At 36.8% G+C, this 20,988-nt stretch overlaps 1 protein-coding gene across 1 annotated transcript in view; it reads left to right on the top strand.

Annotated features, from left to right (window-relative positions):
- Cad99C (cadherin 99C) overlaps window positions 1-20,988 on the top strand; it is a gene marked incomplete at its 3' end in the record, with an annotated part of 146,597 nt that overhangs the window by 46,295 nt on the left and 79,314 nt on the right. Inside the window, exon 2 of the mRNA XM_028322674.1 lies at window positions 206-254. The remainder of the gene's footprint in view (window positions 1-205; window positions 255-20,988) is intronic.

Genomic DNA, 20,988 nt, shown 5'->3' with positions numbered 1-20,988 from the left:
TTCCCACAATTCTTGTATTTCGTATGAAGCATGAAATTTATAGGTAATTTTATTTATATTGCTGTTGTAAAACGTTTTACTCATAACGTTACATGTTTCTTTTAATTTTAATAGTCAACCTTTATTAACGTACATTCTAGTACAGATAGAATTATGTTTCCATTTGTATATTATGTGATTCTGATTGTTTTATTTTTGTTCTCAGGAACAATAATGGCGGTGCGATTATGAGGTTACCGGCAAACCACTTTCAGGTGAGTTTACAATGTAAATGTTATGCAGATACGTTAAGGCATAAGCACATAATGGGTTCATTCTTGCATTTAATCGACAGGCCGTATGGACGAACGTTGCAGTCAGTGTTGCCACACCGAAGGGTGTGCCAACGGACTCAAAAGGGGAATTAGTCTACTACCCACGCTTTGGCTCACGGAATAAGACATTAAATTATTTTGACGCGAACGCCTTGATGATTTAGCTGATCTACATTCCTTGTAAGGGTATGTGTAGGTTAAAGCAATCGATGTTTCTAACAAGAGCTAATTATTTACTGCGGCAGACAAACCCAGTTGGTGGCAAGGTGTTTTGTTGCAATATATTCCTTGTCTTGTTACGGACTTGGTCTAAATTTGAATAATGAGTTGATATAGCTGACAGTTTATGTTAAATTACATTTCAGAAGTAACTTATTTTTCCCCAACCAACAATAAGTCGTAAGAAATAAATAATGCCCGGGTGTACTGACATTTGAGATATTTCTTGTATGCGCAGTTCGACAGCATTGCCATTCAAAGCGGTGAAATGATAAGGTTGTAAATCGGTGCGTGCGCATGGAATGCAGAATCGAAGTTGCACAGATCTTCGCCCAGTTTCGAAATGTTCGATCGAACTTATGAAGAATAGTGAGGGCTATATCGACAGGTATCGATATTGAGAGTGCGTTTATTGAAACTAGACTCATTTTATCGATGCTGTCAAAGAGCGATATATTCTTTTAAATAAGGGTTTCGGAGGCAAGGTATGTAGTTAGTCCCGAATTCCCGATCTGCTCTTCAATAGTTCTCGCAGGGAAAAAGCTTAATTTTTTGTCAGAGAGCCACAATATACGAGTAAATAGTGATAGAGTCGAATGGTTTAAAATTATTTACCATCGATACCTGTACTATCATCGATGTAATCTGACAAGCCACATCTCTAATCTAAACGCACCTTTTGTAGTCCATTGGGCAACTCTTGGCAGCTTTAAAGCCTACTTTGTTGCAGGTTGTTTATTGGCGCTATTTGCTGTCATAAACGTCGAATTTAAAACAACAGTGTCGTACATATTTATGGAATATTTATGATTTACGATAGGAACAATTCAAAGGTCCAACATATGACTGTATCCGCATTGAATTGGAATTTTCTGCACGTTGAATATGTTATTGGAATTTCATGACAGTCGTGAGAAGTGTATGTGTTCCTCATAGATCCAGGTGTATGATTTGTTGTTAGGTTTGGTACAAGCGTGAAAACATTTGTTCTAGGTCTAGGGGATAACTTAGTCACTGCCTAAGGTATGGGAGCGGCTAGGGTTGGCAAGTGTGGCTTTTTACGGTATTGTCCGACCAAATCATGTTACGGGACTATTCCCACCTCTCGTTCCCACCACTGCAACACCTGTGTAGCCAGGATCTACAGCTTGACCGCCACAAAAACCCAACCAATGAAGGTTAAGTTTGTCCCGGGGGAAAGTTAAACTGTCATTGGACCTNACAATAAGCCGTAAGAAATAAATAATGCCCGGGTGTACTGACATTTGAGATATTTCTTGTATGCGCAGTTCGACAGCATTGCCATTCAAAGCGGTGAAATGATAAGGTTGTAAATCGGTGCGTGCGCATGGAATGCAGAATCAAAGTGTTGCACAGATCTTCGCCCAGTTTCGAAATGTTCGATCGAACTTATGAAGAATAGTGATGGCCATGTCGAATTGTCGGCAAAAATCGATATGAGAAAAAAAAATTAGAGACCGTCTCTTGATGAGATTTCTTTCTACAATTTATCGATGTCTTTTTTCTTTCTAGTCTAGCAGAAATATTCTGAAAATACTGTTTTCGAGACAAGGGAGTCCCGTCCTGCGGATCTTGTTAAAAATAGAAACATAGACTCGCTTTCACTTTCCTTGTAATAAAATCTGTTTTTAATTTTATACAAGAGTTCTCGCACAAAATAATATATTGTAAGAGCCATATGTATACGAGTAAATAGTGATAGAATCAGATGATTTCATATTACTATCGATATACTAACAGCGACATGTAATCTGACAAGCCACATCCCTGATGTAAACGCACCTTTTGTAGTCCATTGGGCAACCCTTGGCAGCTTTAAAGCCTACTTTGTAGCAGGTTGTTTATTGGCGCTATTTGCTGTCATAAACGTCGAATTTAAAACAACAGTGTCGTACATATTTATAGAATATTTATGATTTACGATAGGAACAATTCAAAGGCCCAACATATCACTGTATCCGCATTGAATTGGAATTTTCTGCACGTTGAATATGTTATTGGAATTTCATGACAGTCGTGAGAAGTGTATGTGTTCCTCATAGATCCAGGTGTATGATTTGTTGTTAGGTTTGGTACAAGCGCGAAAACATTTGTTAGGTCTAGGGGATAACTCAGTCAGTGCCTAAGGTATGGGAGCGGCTAGGGTTGCCAAGTGTGACTTTTTAATATACAATTAATGTCTTGTCCGGCCTGTCCGGTTTTTTATTTGGCTGCCGCGCCAGGCGCCACAGAATAATATGAAGCGCACGCATCTTTAGTTGGGCAACCGATGATGATAGTACTCACTCGTGAGCTATGACACTAATTGATCCCCCCCACTTTATGAACTTTTTGTATAATTAATTAGATTTCGTCTACTGTATATAAAATATTTGCATGCATTCTTTGATTTGACCTATAAATGCCTAGATAAATCGTACAATCAAATAGCATCCAAAAGGTAGAATCAGATCTGAATTCGAGCAGTAAGTAGCCGAGAAAGGATATCACAAGTGCGACCGTTAAATCTGGATGAAAGTTGGACTTTGGATTTATGAGTCATCCATTACCTGGAGCTATTAATATCTGTAATACACGATCTGTAAGGCTTTTGTTGCCAATAACATTAAAATTAAATATTTCCTCAATGCTAATAATAACCTTTATTGAATTAGAGTCGTGATCTTGTAGTGGAGTCTAAATTACCTGACTATGATTATGATGATGATGATCAATAAAAATGGCTATTTATACAAATATGGAAATAATTCGAAGAGTTTTAAAAATCTAATTAAACACGATGTTTTTCGACAATTTCTTAACGTTTAGGAGTGTATTTATTTAGTTTTGTTTTACATTTAGAAGTGTTAATTCGGATTCATTGTAAGTTGATTACCTCTGGCATTAGTACAGCTTGTGTACACTAGGAATAAGTTGCGGCAGCCTAACTTAAAACGCCTTTTGAATCACTAATACGAATCCACCATCAATACGCACATTTGACGATACCGTTGATCTTTACCGTTCGACGATGTTTCTTTGACATGCAAACATTTTATGGCTAACAAATATTGGATTGGCTAAAATTGGTGATTTATTTACGTTTCGGTGACAACTGGCCAGTGGGTGACATTCAAAGACTATCAAGAATAGGGAGACCATGTTAATCTGATCAAAAGTTGACAATATTGGATATGGTGCCAATTAACAGAAATATAAAACAAGGTGTGTTTACCATAGTTATGGTAATAGCTGTGTTAGCTAGCAATAAACTTACAACAATAAATATACTTCGCTAATGTCAATGACCACAAAGTAGAATGCTCATTTACTGCAAAACTTGGTTATACATGCTAAAAACGTACGAACCATACGGGCAGAGACATAAATTCTAAGTTTATTCATGTGGCATTTAGCTGATTAAATAACATCGTGTTTCTGATGTCATAGGTCAGTACAAAAATATAGCAAACAAACCTGATTAATTACAATGTTTATGCGTTAACAAACGTCTTCATCAGATTCATCATGTCCATTGACCATTAAAACGTCAGTAGGCAAAAATACAAGAGATCAAAGATCGGCTCGAAATAAACATTCTTATGCGCAATGACATTTGACTTGGACCATTTGATTTAGATAATCATTGCACAACCTGCGTGTTTGACCGGTTAATGAGCGCAAAGTGAACGTGGATAATTTGTGGTCAAACAAAAAAATAAACAACTGGAAGTTGCAAAACACTGATGCGTAATGTACAAGTGTAATTATCATTTCAAACATAGGTTCCACAAGATACTACAAATCTTCTAATCCCTTTTTATCCCAAACTTAAAAGGGTTATAAACATCGAAAGACTCTTCAGGGACTTCTACCATCGATGTAAACTAACCTGTCATGCAATTGGGAGATAAATTCAAAATCCCATCGACTGTATAAGCACTGACTACAATACCGTTAACAAAGGACTCATATTATTATTCGAATGACTCTAAATTTTAGCTATCGCCCATACCGTAAAACCGCTGGAAGACGCATTGTGAATATTGTGATTGCTTAGAACTCGATTCAGTTCAATTACTTCCAGACCTCTAGGCGTTGAAATGTTTTAGCTAACCACTGTTTATGTTCCATAAAATAACCATTATTACTGTATAGAATCATCAAACGTGTCAGTCTTGATTTAGACGTCTTACTGCGTTGCGTAAATCAATTTACTTTCTAGTAATCCATCAACTTCTTGTTTCCCCGACCATTGATTCGTTGCTAACGTTGTACTTGGCTTGTAATGTCAATCAACATTGTATCTACTACTCTGTGAAAATAACATAGCATTCCGTATTCACAAATTCAAATGCTGCTGATAAATTCGCAAAATCTTCTACTGTTTCTAACCGGTATATTGGTTTTACCTAAATAATTGGCTCATTGACTACCAAATCATCGGCCACACGTAATTCTACACGGTACGCTGAAATCGCATTAAATCTTCCAGGGCTACACGGCCCTTTGCAGCTAATAAGGTCTTTACAACGACTCTACAACAATTCCACCGGCGCGGGCGCTTTGAAAACATTAGACGCGCCGTTAGGTTTTGCTGAAGATTTCGAGATTGAAGTCAGTATTCGCCTAAGAAAATCGGATTGACAATAATATCCATTAGTGTCCGACCGAAACTAGTTTTACGACCGAAACCGAAACCGAAAACGAATTTCGGCAACGGTGTCTATTTCGGCCGAAACCGAAACCGAAACCGAAACTTCCTTACAAGGCTCATATTTTGAGGGAAAAATAAAGAAAACGTTATTATAATCAGTCAGTCTTTATTGTTTTCTCTTTAAATCACATAGATTTTCATGGTAAGACAAGTGTAGTTTCAAACCAGTAATAGTTTGCCTTCTAGGCTCGGAACTTCCTAGTGAATATAATTTATTGCACTGTTCACTTAGCTTTAGATAAATCAGATGGTTGGATCGCCTTGTCAACAATTCCAGCTGCATTTTTTTTGTCTGCGTAAATATGACAATATTCTCAGCTTCAATGGCTGCCTCTCTCGCTTCGACGCAAAGTCAGAATTCTCTCTACCCTTTTTTCAATTCTAAATGATCCCAACTCTCCTTCATATCTTAAGTCTCAGTTTAACCTTCTCAGCTCTACGCACTCACGTCAGCTCCGCTCCTCCAACAAGTCCGTTCTTTCCACTCCTCTTCACCGAACTGGTTTTCTCTCCGACTCCTTCCGTCTCCAGGCCATAAGGCTCTCCCGAAGTGCGCGCGGAGTTCCCGCGTGCTTTGGAGAGAGGACCCCTTGAAGGGGTCTGTAGAGCGAGGCTGCGGCCGTTGCGTGGGGGCAGGCATGCGAACGATTCACCGACTCGTATGCTGCCCCACTAAGCGCTACCAGAGGGACCCGACTGGTTTTTAGTAAGTAGGCCTTGCCCTTCAGGCGAGGAGAGCCCCACATAACTCATTGGCTCCCCCGGGCTGGTGAGTTTATATATATAGTGCAGTTTCATGCATTTTCCAGTCGATAAAAAAAAAAGGCCATAAGGCTCTGGAACTCTCTGCCTGAAGAGACCAGGCAAGCGTCTAATAAGTTTTCTTTTAAAAAATCTGTCAACCACTTCCTTCAAATGTTTTCATCTTCATGAATTGTAATTTCAGTTTAACTCAATCATATTCTATTCTATTATTTATTGTATATTTTATATATTATTTATGTATTTATGTAGCATGTTTGTTTTTTTTTCTCTCTTTGAAGTACCTACCGCCAAACAAATTTCTTTTCTGCTCAACCCAAAGGTAAGCTGGTCGAGAATGCTTTAGTGCATTGAGTTCGCCTTAAGTACAAATTTATTTTGGCATTAAAGTTTTAATAAATAAAATTGGCTCTGATCGGATTCATTCATTCATTCAACGCGCCGAACATGACCGATAACAGCGCGGAAACTCCCGAATGCACATTCGGTTTCGGTCGTAGTTTCGGCAAGTTTGCCGCCGAAAACGAAACTAAACCGAAACTCGTATTTTTACCGAAACTCAACCGAAAACGAAACCGAAACCGAACATTCGGTCGGACACTAATATCCATCCAACTTAGATGTTGATCAAATTCTAATAAACCAATCAAAAATGATAAAGTCTTCAACCAAAATATGACAACGAACGATTTCGTAGAACTAAAATCAATTGCATAACCAATTGATATCTGTCGGTAATTTAAGTAAGACGATTTTCTGTGTTATCTTCAAAGTGCGTGTAATTATATGATCACAAATAAAAATGTCTCTGAACTTTAATTTTTTTGTGTTTACAATCGCACAGAATTGTCTCCCCTGCGTTTCCATTTTCAAGTTACTTTAAAATAACGGTATGATGATTCCAGTGCTGCCCCCATTCTGCAGTGATAATACCTTTGTTACACAACACACAGTCCACTCGGGCAGGGAGCAAAGGGATTTTATAATTGGATCGATAAATTGATTCTAGAAATTGATCGTCTACACCGGGGCGGGCTGTCGTTGGGTAATTGAAAATTGAAGCGGATATCGTTATAGTTTCAATTATATCATTTGAAATCAACATCTGGGTCGGTATAAAAGGTTAGTGTATTTGAATTGCACTCTTTGGTTGCGTTTATGTAAGAGACACCTATTTAACGAAATTGGGTGCACTCTCGTTGAATTGACCCGTATCATCGATTATTTTTCTTATAACGCCTTCTGTCACAAAAAGTGATAGTGCTCTGTTGATAAAACTCGATTACAACGAACTGTTGACATCTACCGTTAGTCCAAGAGTTACCTACATTTGTGTCATAATATATTTTATTACACACGTATATCGTGGGAGTAAAGCTGGATCTTCAAAACTTTTGTGTCTGAAGATTCGCATCCTCGTTCTCAAGGCTTACATTATGAAATCTAATATATGTTCGTTCAGCGTGTGTCAGTATACGTCGTCTCTACAATCGTATCTTTTGTCTCTGTCAGGGACCGCCGTCATCAATTCTTTCGCTGCCACTCTACATCTCTAGTCTATTCCGACTTGGCTCCGTTTCATATATTTATCTGTATTCCTCACATGTTTAATGCCCTTTTCATTTCCTCATGATATTCCCGTGCATTTTCAAAGTTCATTCAGACTTATGTTCGTTTGAAGTACTGTTTTATTTAGGAGTTAAATTCTTTAGGCATGTCAGCGTCTGATTGATATATCCTTTGGTTATCGTTTGTTAACAATCTTAAAATTGATTTATTATTATCATTACGTGAACCTTGAATACTTAGCTGACATTGTGCAAGCGCCGATTGTTTGTCTAAATGATTACTATGAAATCAGCCATCAACCGTTACTATGGCACGATCGATGGTTGACTCAACCGTTATAGTTTCGTCTCGTCTTGACGATTCATCTACCTGTTTTTAATTACGACAGCTACGAAATGGTTAATGACCCCTATTTCGATGTTTCTTTGATTTCCTATGCATATTCAGATCGTTCCAGTATCTAAATGATACTGAGTGTAGGGAACCGTTAGTGTCGAGTGTTTATAAAGATATCTCCCCGATAGTGTATATTTATGCGTCAGTGTACCCGTATACCCAGTTTACGGCGTGGTGGGTCACGCCGCGATCTGACCGACTGGAAGAATAGTTCTATGATTTAATCTAGAAATGTTGATATTGAAATACGGCTTATACATCTGAAATATTTACAGCAAGTTCGAGACTCAAAAGAACGAATTCGCTAAAGTTTAATCAGGTTGTAAAAAAACATTATATCCAAGACAAGACGTAATGGAATGAGTCACCGATGTCCCCAAATCGAATCGAACATTAAATCGTCGACCCGTAATGCCGTAATATAAACAATAACGTGTTGATTTATCGATATCGATCAATAATAATTATGTATATTGAAGCAAAAAATCGAGAATAATTGGCACGATTGGCTTCGATTTACGCAATCAACCGTTAACAAGACGTATAGTCGGATGCAAAAGAATAAGTTTACTCGCAATGAAATTAAATGCTGTAATTCTGCAGTAAGTGGGACGGCCGTGTGATAAAAATTTGCATATTGAAATGTTTCTTTTTGCTTTAGTTCTTTAAAGGCGACTGTACCTGGGATCCAGATAATACTCAGTGTAAAAGTGTTTGTACCGTAATCGGTTGCATTACACAACGACCAATGAAGATTGAACAATCAACTTTCTTTCACCAACCTCTTTTATTAAATTTGCTACTAAATAAGTAGGCATACGCTTGATTGATTCTGTACAAAGATAAGATTGTCTTGTTCTTTAGTAACTTATTGGTTAATAATAAATTAGTATTAGTCAATCTATCAGACAAAAAATAGGATTCAAAACGGATTTACTAGCAAGTTGCTAAATCCCATCATCATTTGTCTGACCTTTTCACCTAAATTACTTCTTGGACATAGTAACCTTGTCTGGTAACTACCTATCTAGCTTATTTGTTGGTAAATAATCCCTGTGTCGTGATGATCAAGCTCCACCAAGCAATCAATCATTTCGAACGGAGCCGATCAGTTTATTGGCCGTAATCAGTGACACGACACGACCGATATACAGTTTTTTCTTCGAAAAGTCGCTTTGGTTTTATAATTAATGCCGCTTACTGGCCCAACGAGTATTTGCGTCCCAAATTTGGAACAACCTGTACACTGGACCGAAACGACTCGTGGGTACCATTTATGGCACCCAACACGTGTTTTCATACTATATTCGTTGCTGTATAGTGAATGAACCAGTTTTTGTTTGTATAATTTTGATAAGCTCTACAAATCATGTGCGTGTCAATCTGGAGATTGCTAAATCGTGGCCCTTATGAGTGTGGTCATAAGTTTGGTTTTTATAACGGTATTAATCAGTGTAAAACAGCCGTATTATCAGTGTAGGCGTTGCTAACACAGCTTTAATTCTGAAATCAAGTATCTTAGATTATTGTATAAATCTTAGGTTAACTACAGACCGTTAATCTTAAGATCAATAAAATTACCGCAGAACGTAAGACGTAACCTAAATCTGTGATGCTAAAATTCGCTGCAGGCGATCCGATGAGAAAATTCCCGAGTAACTGATTACCCGTAACTGTAAAACGGAACACATCTGACGAATTCATTGACCATCAAACTGATGGCGGGCCTAAACTTATCTCTAAACGGGCATCGTATGGCGATGCGCATAGATTCCCTCGATAACACCGCTAAATTCCAATCGTGGCCGTTTCGATAACGATACGAAACGATCTCGATTGTCCAGTCCCGCTAGTGCGGGTCTATCGTTAAATTATCGCTCACGCTTTGCTACCGCGGCGCTCCCTGGCTCGGTGATAACGAGTGAAGTTAGCGAAGTGACACGATCGCGAGTACATCTTGATGTTCTTAGACTTTTCGGCGAAGATACTGCTTTTTTGAGGAATTCAAATTTCGGATTAGTATTATTAATTGGTCAAATTGTCATATGCCTTAAAAATGGTTGTATTTTTCGTTAAATTATATGATTATTAAATTATTTCAGTAGAATGCGTTCTTCATCAAGCATTAAGTTTACTTCCTGAAATCGTGATACTTGAAAACTACCAATTTTCATAAAACATCGGTTAGTCTTGCTTCAGTTTCAAACACATTTCACGAGGGATAGGTTAATTATTTGGGGTATTTTTATCAAACTAGTTTCTGTTTAGTTACATCGTGCGTTAAAATCTACGAGATACGCGATTCGAAATTAAGGAGGAACCGTAAGGTAGAGATGGACGTTACCGAAAAGAAGAAGAACCTGAATAAAAAGTTATTCCTACAAAACGTATTGGGAGCATTCGCCACAATCGAAGAGGCTTTACTTTGCTAAAACAAAACAATGCTGGTCAGGTTTCCAGTGGGCGAACCTGTTAAAATTGGCGTAAACAACCTCAGTTATCGCTGACGTTACGGACTTTGTTTTATTAGCCGTTACGCCTCCGTTGATTCGTAACGTTGATCCATTAATTCGTAACGTTGGGCCGGTAATTTGTAACGTCCCTGTTAATTTATATTACGCCGGTGATAACCGTTAGATGTTATTTGATCTTGGAACGTTGGATTACCACCGCGGCGCGGTCACGTAATATTGATAACGGAATCATTTTAGCAGCTTGTCATCGTGTGACTCGTAATGGGAATTAAAGTTCTTTTGAATAAGCTCCGAGAAAAGAAATGACGTTGTTGAGCATCGTTGGCATTATAAGATAAGTAGGTATTACACAATTTTACAAAGTTTTTTTTTACATTTCTGCAAAAAGTTGCTCGAATTCGCAAGAGCTTTTATGTCATAACTGTCTTGCCTAACATTTGACATAACTATCGCTACTGTCAAAACGTCAGATTTAAATTGATTGAAATTTTACTACTGACACTTATCGATAATTATCAGTGTTTAATCCAAAAGTAGTGCAGTCGATTTCATGGTACATTTAAAAACAATTAAATAACTTTTTTCTTTTTTAATTTGGTTGTCGATTAGAAATTGAAACTTTATTACTTGACTGGTTTTTGAATCGGCGAGTGTTCAATTGCTCGAAACCAATTTCAAATCGCTCTAGTGATCGTAAAAGATTTATCAATCCTATGATTTAGAAGAGATTATTTACTTTTTTTTACTTTTATTTACTTGGAGGTAGGCAGTTCTAATTTAAAAAAAAACTTACTACTCATTTCATTATTATAGAAACAGCTTTAGACTTTATTACTTATTACTTACTTACTTAGTAGGTTGCCTTTTTTGCTCTACGACTACGACTGAGAGAGATGATTAAGCAAGGGTTTTCTCTATTTCCTAACACCGTTTCCTTATCCTTATTTTAATGTCTACTCATAAGTCACCCATCATTCTCAAATTAGTCATACCTACGGATATTCGTATTTCTTTTTCTAAGAAATCGAGGCAGGCTCTTAGTAGATAAAAAACATGGAGGTAGAGTACATTATACTTCAATATAAAGTGGTCGTACAAGTGCTTTTTTACAACGTCAAGTACCCAGTCAAGCGGTTGAGTGTTGAATGTTATTTTACTGCATCACTAAACAGATTTTGATGGAAATTCAACATGAGTACTACAGATTACTAGTTTAAAAAGCTCGGCAAATCTAAGCCATTATTCCATATTATCCCTACAATTTTGAGGTGATTAGCACAAAAGGCAAGTAACAAACCACTTGTTACACGTCGGCCCTCATTTCCTTACGTGCATCATAATTGCATATTCAATTCGAGATTTGCATTTAGCGGGACTTCGATGTAAATCGTTGTATACATGCGCTTGCGCCGGGATGATTCACACGGCNCATGATTTGAAATAGTAACGTTTACTGTACAGACAGCGAGCATGATTCTAAATAACGAGCAAGTGTGTGTAAGGTGCGTAGCCAATAACATACTGTGGTTAGATAATATGTGGATGTGTTACGGTAAGAATGAAATGTTTGTGAACAATAAATCTGTGAATAAAAAACAATTGCCACATGCCTGAAGTAAAATCACTTGCGAAAGGATTACATGAGGGACAAACTTGACCTTCACTGGTTGGTTATTTGCGGTCAAAGTTTAGGTCCTGGCTATACAGGAGTTGCAAAGGTGGCAACTAGAGGTGGGAATAGTCCCGTTGCGAAAGAATTGACTGAATGGATGATGTTTTTTGCCGTTTTTATAATGGTCAGAAGATCACAAGATCAGAAATTCAGAGTCAATAAAGAAGCAAATATTTGATCATAAATCTGAAATGAAATCATAAAAGTTACACCTGAAATAAAACAATGAACAACACTTAGGTACTGTGCTAGCATAGTGCCAGCCAATAAAACTTTAATTACAGATCATAAACAAATAGTCTCGATTACTTCTGTTCTTAATTTTATGAAGGCATAAACGTATTAAAGGTTATAAGAGATATTACGATTAAATAGATTAAGGATTTTGATTAAACTCCCAATTCGATCACGATACTGCGACATACTGACTCGAGTGTAGAATGTAAATACGCCGCTTATCCTCTGAAAGATATCGTGTCTCGTTTTGCATATCGCCAACGAATATCTAACGTTCCTGGCTGATCAAATATCTAATGAATCAATTGGCGATTTGATTTTGTTCCTTGTGGCCTTATACCATATGCAGAAGAGATAAGGTTGCATAATGCAAGTTACGTGTGCTGCAATGTTTTCAGCTTTCAATTTTAGGGATTTTCATTTCTTCTTAACACCCTGCCTCTTACAACAACTAGTCACAATCTCGTCACTTCATGAACCGCAATAGTGACTTAGTTTCTTGCGCTGCTTCTTCTCAGCACTAGCCCATAGTGGTAAGTTAATACTTAGACGTGTAAAAGTGCTTTTTGAAAGCGTATTTTCCATAATTCTAAAAACCAAAAGCCCAAAGACCAACTATTTAGTTTATCATTTTAGAAATTCAGGTTTTAGATTTTACACTATTTGATCCTACTTATTGTGTTTGTAATATAAATAGCTATACGAGATGATTAGTTGTACAACGAGGAATTCTACGCCGTTACCTAAATATCCCAGTGAAACTGTAGAAACCAAACTGGCCAGATTTTCACAACTACGAATAAATAATAAACACTACACTATCCTTTTGCATAATCTAGCTACAATTAACCGCAAATAACTTCAAGATACCAGTAACTTTCTTGTAAATTATATGCAGAAACAATTCCGCCACCATTTTATTTTATTTTATTTTATTTTATTCAGAAAACAAACAGCTTACAAATATATAAATTGCATAGATACAGTGTAGTTGGTCAAAGCCTATAGTTTTCACCTCTATATAACCAACATTTGCATTGTCAACACCTGTGAAATGTATAGCTTAGCTTTTAATCCGATCCTTTTTAGTGAATCTAAACGGGCTTAACCGCACGCCTACATAGCAAAGTCGCTCTATAAATCCCACTTCGTTATAGACTCCGAAGGACAGGTGGGTCCCCGACGTTTTCCTGTTACTCTGACATAATTGTGCTTCAGTCTTCCACATACCACTAACGGTCCCACTAATTAATACCGTTTCGAAACCAGTAACAACTAGATTTCAAGATCTGTAATTACAAACAGCAAATACCTTCGCATTCCTAGAGATTGACAAATGGATAGTACCTCCTCAGTTACCACCTTTGCGATATGATAATCCATTGACGATAAGGCAATTCCATTCCTCGCGCATATAAGGCGATTATATAAATCTCCCGTTTTTGTCTCTCGATATACGATCACTATAAACAAGCTGGGAAGTCTACCAAAAGGCGTAAGAATTAATTCAATGGCTAGACAAACTAACCAAATAACGTTTCAGACCAATCCCCTTTTTCACTTAGCGCATATTTATTGACGTTTCTGAGGCAATCAGTATGGTTTATGACGCCGTTTGTCTGGCATTGGGAACCAGCATCGGCCCGGGCCTACAATGGTCTTCAGCTAAATAATGCTGATTATGTATAGCCGGTTGTCTAGTATTTGCGATATGCCATAGGCGTAGTCAATTCTCACGGTTGATTTTGATAGGTAAAACGGGATATCGGTGCTTAGGATCTATGCATATTGGGTGCGATTTAAGGTGTTAGCACGTGCAGGCTATCTAGTATGAATGTACAAGAATGCAGCTTTTAAAAAGATGTATAATTTGAAGTGTTCGAATTCCAATTGGAAGATGAATCTGTCCCTACCTCAGATCATCTATGATCTGAGGTCCCTACTGACGTTTCGGGCTATCGCTGTTTCTCTGTCAGCCATCTTTTTGGGTGAGAGGAAAATATGGATAAGTTTCATTTTGGGAAGCAGACTTAAATTGTCTTTTTTGTATCAATAAGAGCACATTCTTGCAAAAGTATACTCACTTTTTAGAAAATCATTAACCTGTATAGAATTTGTGTTCAAGATAAAGTAGGTACGAAAGTAGCTATAGGATATAGGATCGTGCAAAAAACAAGTTGCGCCACAATCTGTAACGCCCTTTACTATCTGTAAATTGGCACAGGCGTTTTCAGATAATGTTGTAGAGGATAATGAACGGGTCTTTCTAAGTGTTGAACTATCGAGATTTTAAGGTTAGATAGGTCACTCGGATGCCAGCTCGATACTCATTAATCTGGCTCTAACTATTAGATCGTTTAGCATTGCTCTGGCTTGGGTGGAAACGGTCTTATCAATGGGATCGGTTGAGGCGATTAAGTTATAAACATGGCTGAACAATATTACTGATAATTAATCAAAAGGTTTTGTTCGTTACTTTCACTTTCAGTTGAGTCTCTAAGTTATTCTTATAAGTGAATAAAAAAAATGGAAGCCTAAAATAAGCAATGTAAATAAACTGACTTTAGCGTTGCCGGTATATAAGTTAAAGTATACATACAAATACTGTCTTATCAAAGCACAAGCCAAAAATCTTTGATAGTTTGAAACCAAAGAGCAAATGGTGTCTCTTTTTTTACTTTTATAACTAAGTTAATGTATTTCCATAGGTACTACAAAACAAGTGACTGTCGCTGTGAGACTGTGGTTTGCCAGTTTCCCACTCGCTATGGTTTGTAATAAAATATTTACTGTTACCACTAATAGTTTGCCCCTACATGGAAACAGAAATGCGTTCGTCTATTTTTATTCATATTCCTAGTGCGGGTCCATTGAATATGCATTTCTGTCGCTTCCAACCTCATGATATGATTCATACCCTGCCCAAGTCACCGTGTTTGGTTAAGACATTTAAACTGGGGGACTATTCTGAATCGATTCGATGTATCGTTTCTTGCATGCAACTCGGTAGCTAGGACTTGAACCTACCACTATCGATCACTTTGAGATTGTCTGCCACTTTTATGAAAATTGTTTTCTGTAACGCAAATCGACAGCATATCATACCATCCAGCTTGTTACTGCATCATCAAAGGTTCATCATCATCATCATTTCATTCATAGGACGTCCACTGCTGAACATAGGCTTCCCCCAATGCTTAAAGCTTAAAGCAATAATATCCTGATTATGCCATTTTATACAACAAAGTGGAAATCACGATTTATCAATTCAGTCATTAACAATTTATTTATCGACCGAAATCACTCACATTTTTCACAACTTTTGAGTGTAAGAAAGGAATTTAAAATATAATTTACCCAAGTAAATCGCACGAAAACCATTTAGCATGGTAGGACTTGATTTGAAACCATTGTATGAATTCTCCTTATTACCATAGAAGCGGGACAATACATATTGTGTGTGTACTGAAATAAATTACATTCATTCAACCATTCAACTACCCTTATGCTTGCGATTCGACAGGTTTTCATTCGCAAAGATTTACGACTGTGAAATAGAAATAATAGTAGCTTTGAATAAATGCATCGGCTTATTCTGTTTCAATTAATTCCTTGATCAAATGCGACTTTCTATATTAAAGTTTTCCCATGGATTTAGTTCTAGATAACGTTCTAATAGTATCTTAACAATACCTTTTGTATGACCTTTTTGAAGCTGATATTTAGATTGCTTCATATTACTAACCTATTTTGCTTTGCTGTTTCAATAATATAACTTAAGATTGTCGTTTCATAACAATACTACGCTCCTTTGAATTTACGGTGCTTAAATAATTTAAACTCGCGAGAAATTGATTTTATTTGTAATGCAACAAATGTGGAATTTAATTAATTGTTGTTAATTAATGAACGTGCGTGACTCTACATGGCTGTAAAGATACTTAGATTGGTTTATTTGATGAGTATTAGTTGTGTCATGGGTGCTCAAACTCTAGAAAGGCAAACATAGAGTTGGTCTTATTATTTTTGAAATTGTCTTTGATGATGTGTAAAAGTTATAATTCTTGCTAAGTCATTGGTCTACGTCTCTCATTATTATGTTGTGATCATCTCTTATCATAATGTCATCGTTTAATAGCTGTTATGCAGCTTGTTTTACGGTAAATGAGTTTCTTAGACTAATGTCCGTTTTCACCATCAATCCCTAATTTTTAAGTGACCCCTATGGTAACACATAACAGGAATATTGTTTTTATAGGGGTCACTTAAAATTAGGGATTGATGGTGCAAACGGGCCTAAATCTCTAAGTCGAAGAAGACCTACATAATTTATGCTTCTGACATGTGCACGACAGCTGATGTGGCGTAGCATATGCGATACGTATTCGACTCATGGCATTTTAACGCGCACAAAAACGACTCTTATTCGAGCTCTACGCTTAGAGTTGATCTATAACAGTCACGAATGTTGAGAACAGCTGAGATATGCCACATAGAAGTTACTGGTGATGGTGGGCCCAGCGGGAGGCAATACTCATTGGCTGGAGCCTAACAGGCATCTCGAACAATTATCGTTATAATACACGGCCATTTGTCTAAAAACGTAATTAGATGTGGATTTACTGTATGTGTTTGGAGGTCCATTTGTAAAGCAAACCTGTATCGAAATTGATTATTTGTCGAGGAGCTTTTGAAGGCGGGAGTAGTGATCATCCATGATCGGGCAATGAAGAAAAAGCGGGTCAGAGCTAAATGTGTGTTTATTGATATGTATGATGATAATGTAGAGCTTAGAATGTTATCCAACTTTACAAGTTTAATCTTATCTTGTAGGAAAGACATATTTGGACTATGTAGCTTGAAGGCTTTCTTTTGTCATGTGAAATATTTGTCTGCAAAGCGAATGTCAATTGTTTGTTAACTTTGTTACTTCATTTTGTCTGTTTTACCTTTTTGGCTTCAGTCTTCAGCTTGCAAATTCGCTTTTTCAGTCTGTCTTTTCATTTGCATTTCTCTTCAAAACTCTATGATTTTCATCCCTCACCTCCTTTCGCTTCAAAAAGATAAAAAAAAGCTCTTTCTGTGAATTGTAAATAATTCTGCTTCCACCGACGTATTTAACTAACATAACGTAACGAATAGCAGCTATTGCAGCGCTGATTGTCTCAACAAGAAGCAATTACAAAGGGAAATTATTGTATATTCCTGGTTTTAATATTCAGAACTGTCTCGACGCAGTTGCGGTTACTTTATTGGTTGGCTCGTTGACAACGTTTATAGCCTATGATTCTGTTAGTTGAGTAGTGAAATTCTAATCAAATATGAGGAAGATTGTCTGGGTACTAAAAGTTAGATATGTACGACTATCTTTATGCATTGAGTAATGCGACGTAAGCCGTATTACAGCCTTTTGAAATGCACACATAATATACAAACTTTATGCCTGTTTTCACCATCAATCCCTAATTATTAAGTGACCCCTATGAAAACAAAATTCCTGTTATGTGTTAGGGGTCACTTAAAATTATGGATTGATGGTGATAAGGGCATAAGACACAATTTTTCGACGATCCGAAGATCATGTCTCATTATAAGGTACCTCTGTCTACTAGGCTATTGAGATATCTATTGTTTTAATTATTCGACAGTTTATCTTTGAATAGTTAACTAGTATAACTAGAGCGAATTTAATGCAAAGATCAACTAATAAATCTTGCACAATAAAATAAATAATAGGCGAGAAAATGAAGTTACAAAGGTGCGGAAGACCTAAATGGTAACGCCGATGATAGGTAAAATGATTTGTGGTGGTAAATAAAATAAAATTACCTCCTGAACTTCTATTGAAGGTTTATTGAAAAGGTACCCCGGCACTTTGACGCCAAGTATTCACAAACATTACTATGAGGTCTCAAGTGCGCGTGGACGCACAGGGTGACCAATCACAGAGCTCCATTCAACGCTGTGCGTTCGATTTGCTGCTTCACATAAGCAAGCATCGTTTGTGAATAAAGGCGTGAGTGTAGTAAGCAACCGCCTACGTACACTCAGGTGCGCATTATGTCATGCGTTTCTATTCATAAATTTATGTGATAGATTGACGATTGATAGTGAATGAAGTGCAAATAAAACAGTGCTATTATAGTATAACTAAAGGGTTTCGTTATTAATAATCTTATGTGGATATGATTATTCCTTATAGGCTCGATTCAAGAATTTTTTTTATTGACTTAAAACTTAGATTTAGAAATTATTCTCAATACCTACTTGTGAGGTAACTCTCTTACTGTAGATTAATCGGAAGGCTCGCAAAAACTGCCTCCCCGGGGCCATACGAGTAGGATAATAAAAAGCTCTTGTGAGGCCCAACTTACACGCATTTATCTTCCGCGAAAAAACGTGTATGACAACCTGATTAGCCGAAAATATACGTCACGTAGTTCTAACTAGTTTCTAGAAGCTAATAAAAATGTACTAGTCTTAATAAGAGCCATTTTCGTGCGCAAACGTTATCTGATATTAATTTTCGCAATGATGCGTGCGTGCGTTAAATGTATCCCAGATTTACTAACGGGCAGTTACACTCACTTTCCGAAGGATTTATTAACAAGTCGGCTCCTTTCCATCAGCTATCTATTTCGTAAGCGGGAGAAAGATTAGAACTAACAATTTAATTTGTCGACTGTACATTTTAAGTTCTGTCAAGAAAGGCATTAATGTAGCTCAGCGGTTCCCAAACTTATTTACTCTACTGCCCACTTTGAGAATAAATTATTTTTTAGCGCCCCCCATTTTTGTAGTCAAGAGTCGAGCTCAGTCGGTGTCTAAGAGTCTTCCTAGTAGATGACGCCTCCCAAGCCTCTACACAACGTCCCGATTTTTTTTCTAGGTCTCTTACCGCCCCCCTTTAAGCCTGCAGCGCCCACAAGGGGGCGTTATCGCCCACTTTGGGAAAGACTGATGTAGCTGATCGAAGCATTGGCTATCTATATATCAGATATCACTCCCGTAGACACTATTTTTGTATTTGGGGTTGAAATATGAGGATAGGTGGTGGAAGGTGAGTTTCACAATGCATTTAAGATAAATAATCCTGTTTGATTTATTTACTACCTTACGGAAAAGATTATAAGTTTCTCATGTAGATTATGCATCCGACAGATGTCGGCGACCAGTTCCAGACTCGTAATATTCTTATGGTCTCATTCAATTAACACTATTTAATTAAAGTTATCTTTCATCCTATGTAGTTAAGATTATTAATATTAAAAATTAATTCCAATCATCCGCAAGAAGCAGTTTGCAAGATCGTATTCTGAAGACGTTCAAAACTCGATTCAAACTTAATCCTAGGTTCAACTCAATCCTTGGTTAATTTTCTACATAGCATATTTAGACTTATTCTAAGCTGTAATAAGGGCGTAAATCCCTTAAACAAAATACCCAAGTCAGCACTCGCTGTGAAAGTCACTGTTTACCCTTGTACTTTACTTGCTGACATTCTTTATTTTATTTTACAGTCGGGAACGTTGTCTTAATGCATTTTCACTTTGCATTGACAGCCTTTTAGCATGTTACTTAGCTTGTTTTGGCTCAATAGTTACTATAATTTCAATTCATCTGAACTTTCAAATTGCTGACGTGTACAAAAATATTTATAAGCAAAAAAGTTTCGGTGCTTTTTATGTAGGCTTCTGATTGACGTGATGTATGAAATGCAGATTTTAAGGCTGAGTTGCACCATCTTACTTTAACTTTGACTAACGTCAAATATCCTGTCAAACTCCATACAAAAAACACCGGTTATCGTTGTAGTTACGATCAAAGTTAGGTGGTGCAACTCAGCCTAATAGATACATAAACACATACTTATCTAAGATCTATTACTAATGAAAGTAACTCGGTTCTGTTTGGTCTTCACGCCTAAATAAATTTTGAAGAATTTTAACATAAAGATAGATTGAACTACTTGTAGGAAGAATAGGAGATAATGATTTTATTTGGGTTATCCAGAAGTAAAGTTTAATTAGCTTTATGAAACGTGAAAATCTACACAATATACAAAACGTCATTGCTGTCTTGGAAATTAATTTGCTTCTAATGTAACACGAGTTTGAGTGTCCATTCTTGTTGAAAAAAAATAGATGTAGAGACTGCATTCTGCTATTACGGGTACTTTGTTATTGGCTGCTAACAAATTGACTATTAAAATTTAGATACGCACTATTTGTAATTAAGTTTCTCGTATTTGTTATTACGAACGGAGTTGGCCTAATTAAAGGTAATGGGGTTTTACGTAACTATTGCATAGATTAATAACCGTGTTTAACTAATTGTTAGATTGTATGAGCATCAGTTTCGACCTTCTTTTGTATGGTTTATTCTTAACTCAATAATTGGGCGAGGTCATGGCCGATGATCTCTTTGAGCTATACCAAATTATAGTTAATAATAAACAAAATCTGAATATTCGTGTTCAGTGATCGGTTAACTGTACAGATTGTGTAGTTACCCAATGTCGACTATAAACACGGTTTACGACTCGTTTTAAGAGTAACTTACGTAAATCTGAAAGTTATGAAGGTAATTTAATATTCATTGTAGAAGTTCAATCTGAACATTTTTTAT

The sequence above is a fragment of the Ostrinia furnacalis genome, unplaced genomic scaffold (genome assembly GCF_004193835.3).
Source record: "Ostrinia furnacalis isolate ACB-3 unplaced genomic scaffold, ASM419383v2 OfSCF7705, whole genome shotgun sequence".
Classification (NCBI taxonomy): Eukaryota; Metazoa; Arthropoda; class Insecta; order Lepidoptera; family Crambidae; genus Ostrinia; species Ostrinia furnacalis.
The sequence above is the reverse complement of the archived record's forward strand: the minus strand, read 5'-3'. Positions and strand labels throughout refer to the sequence as shown.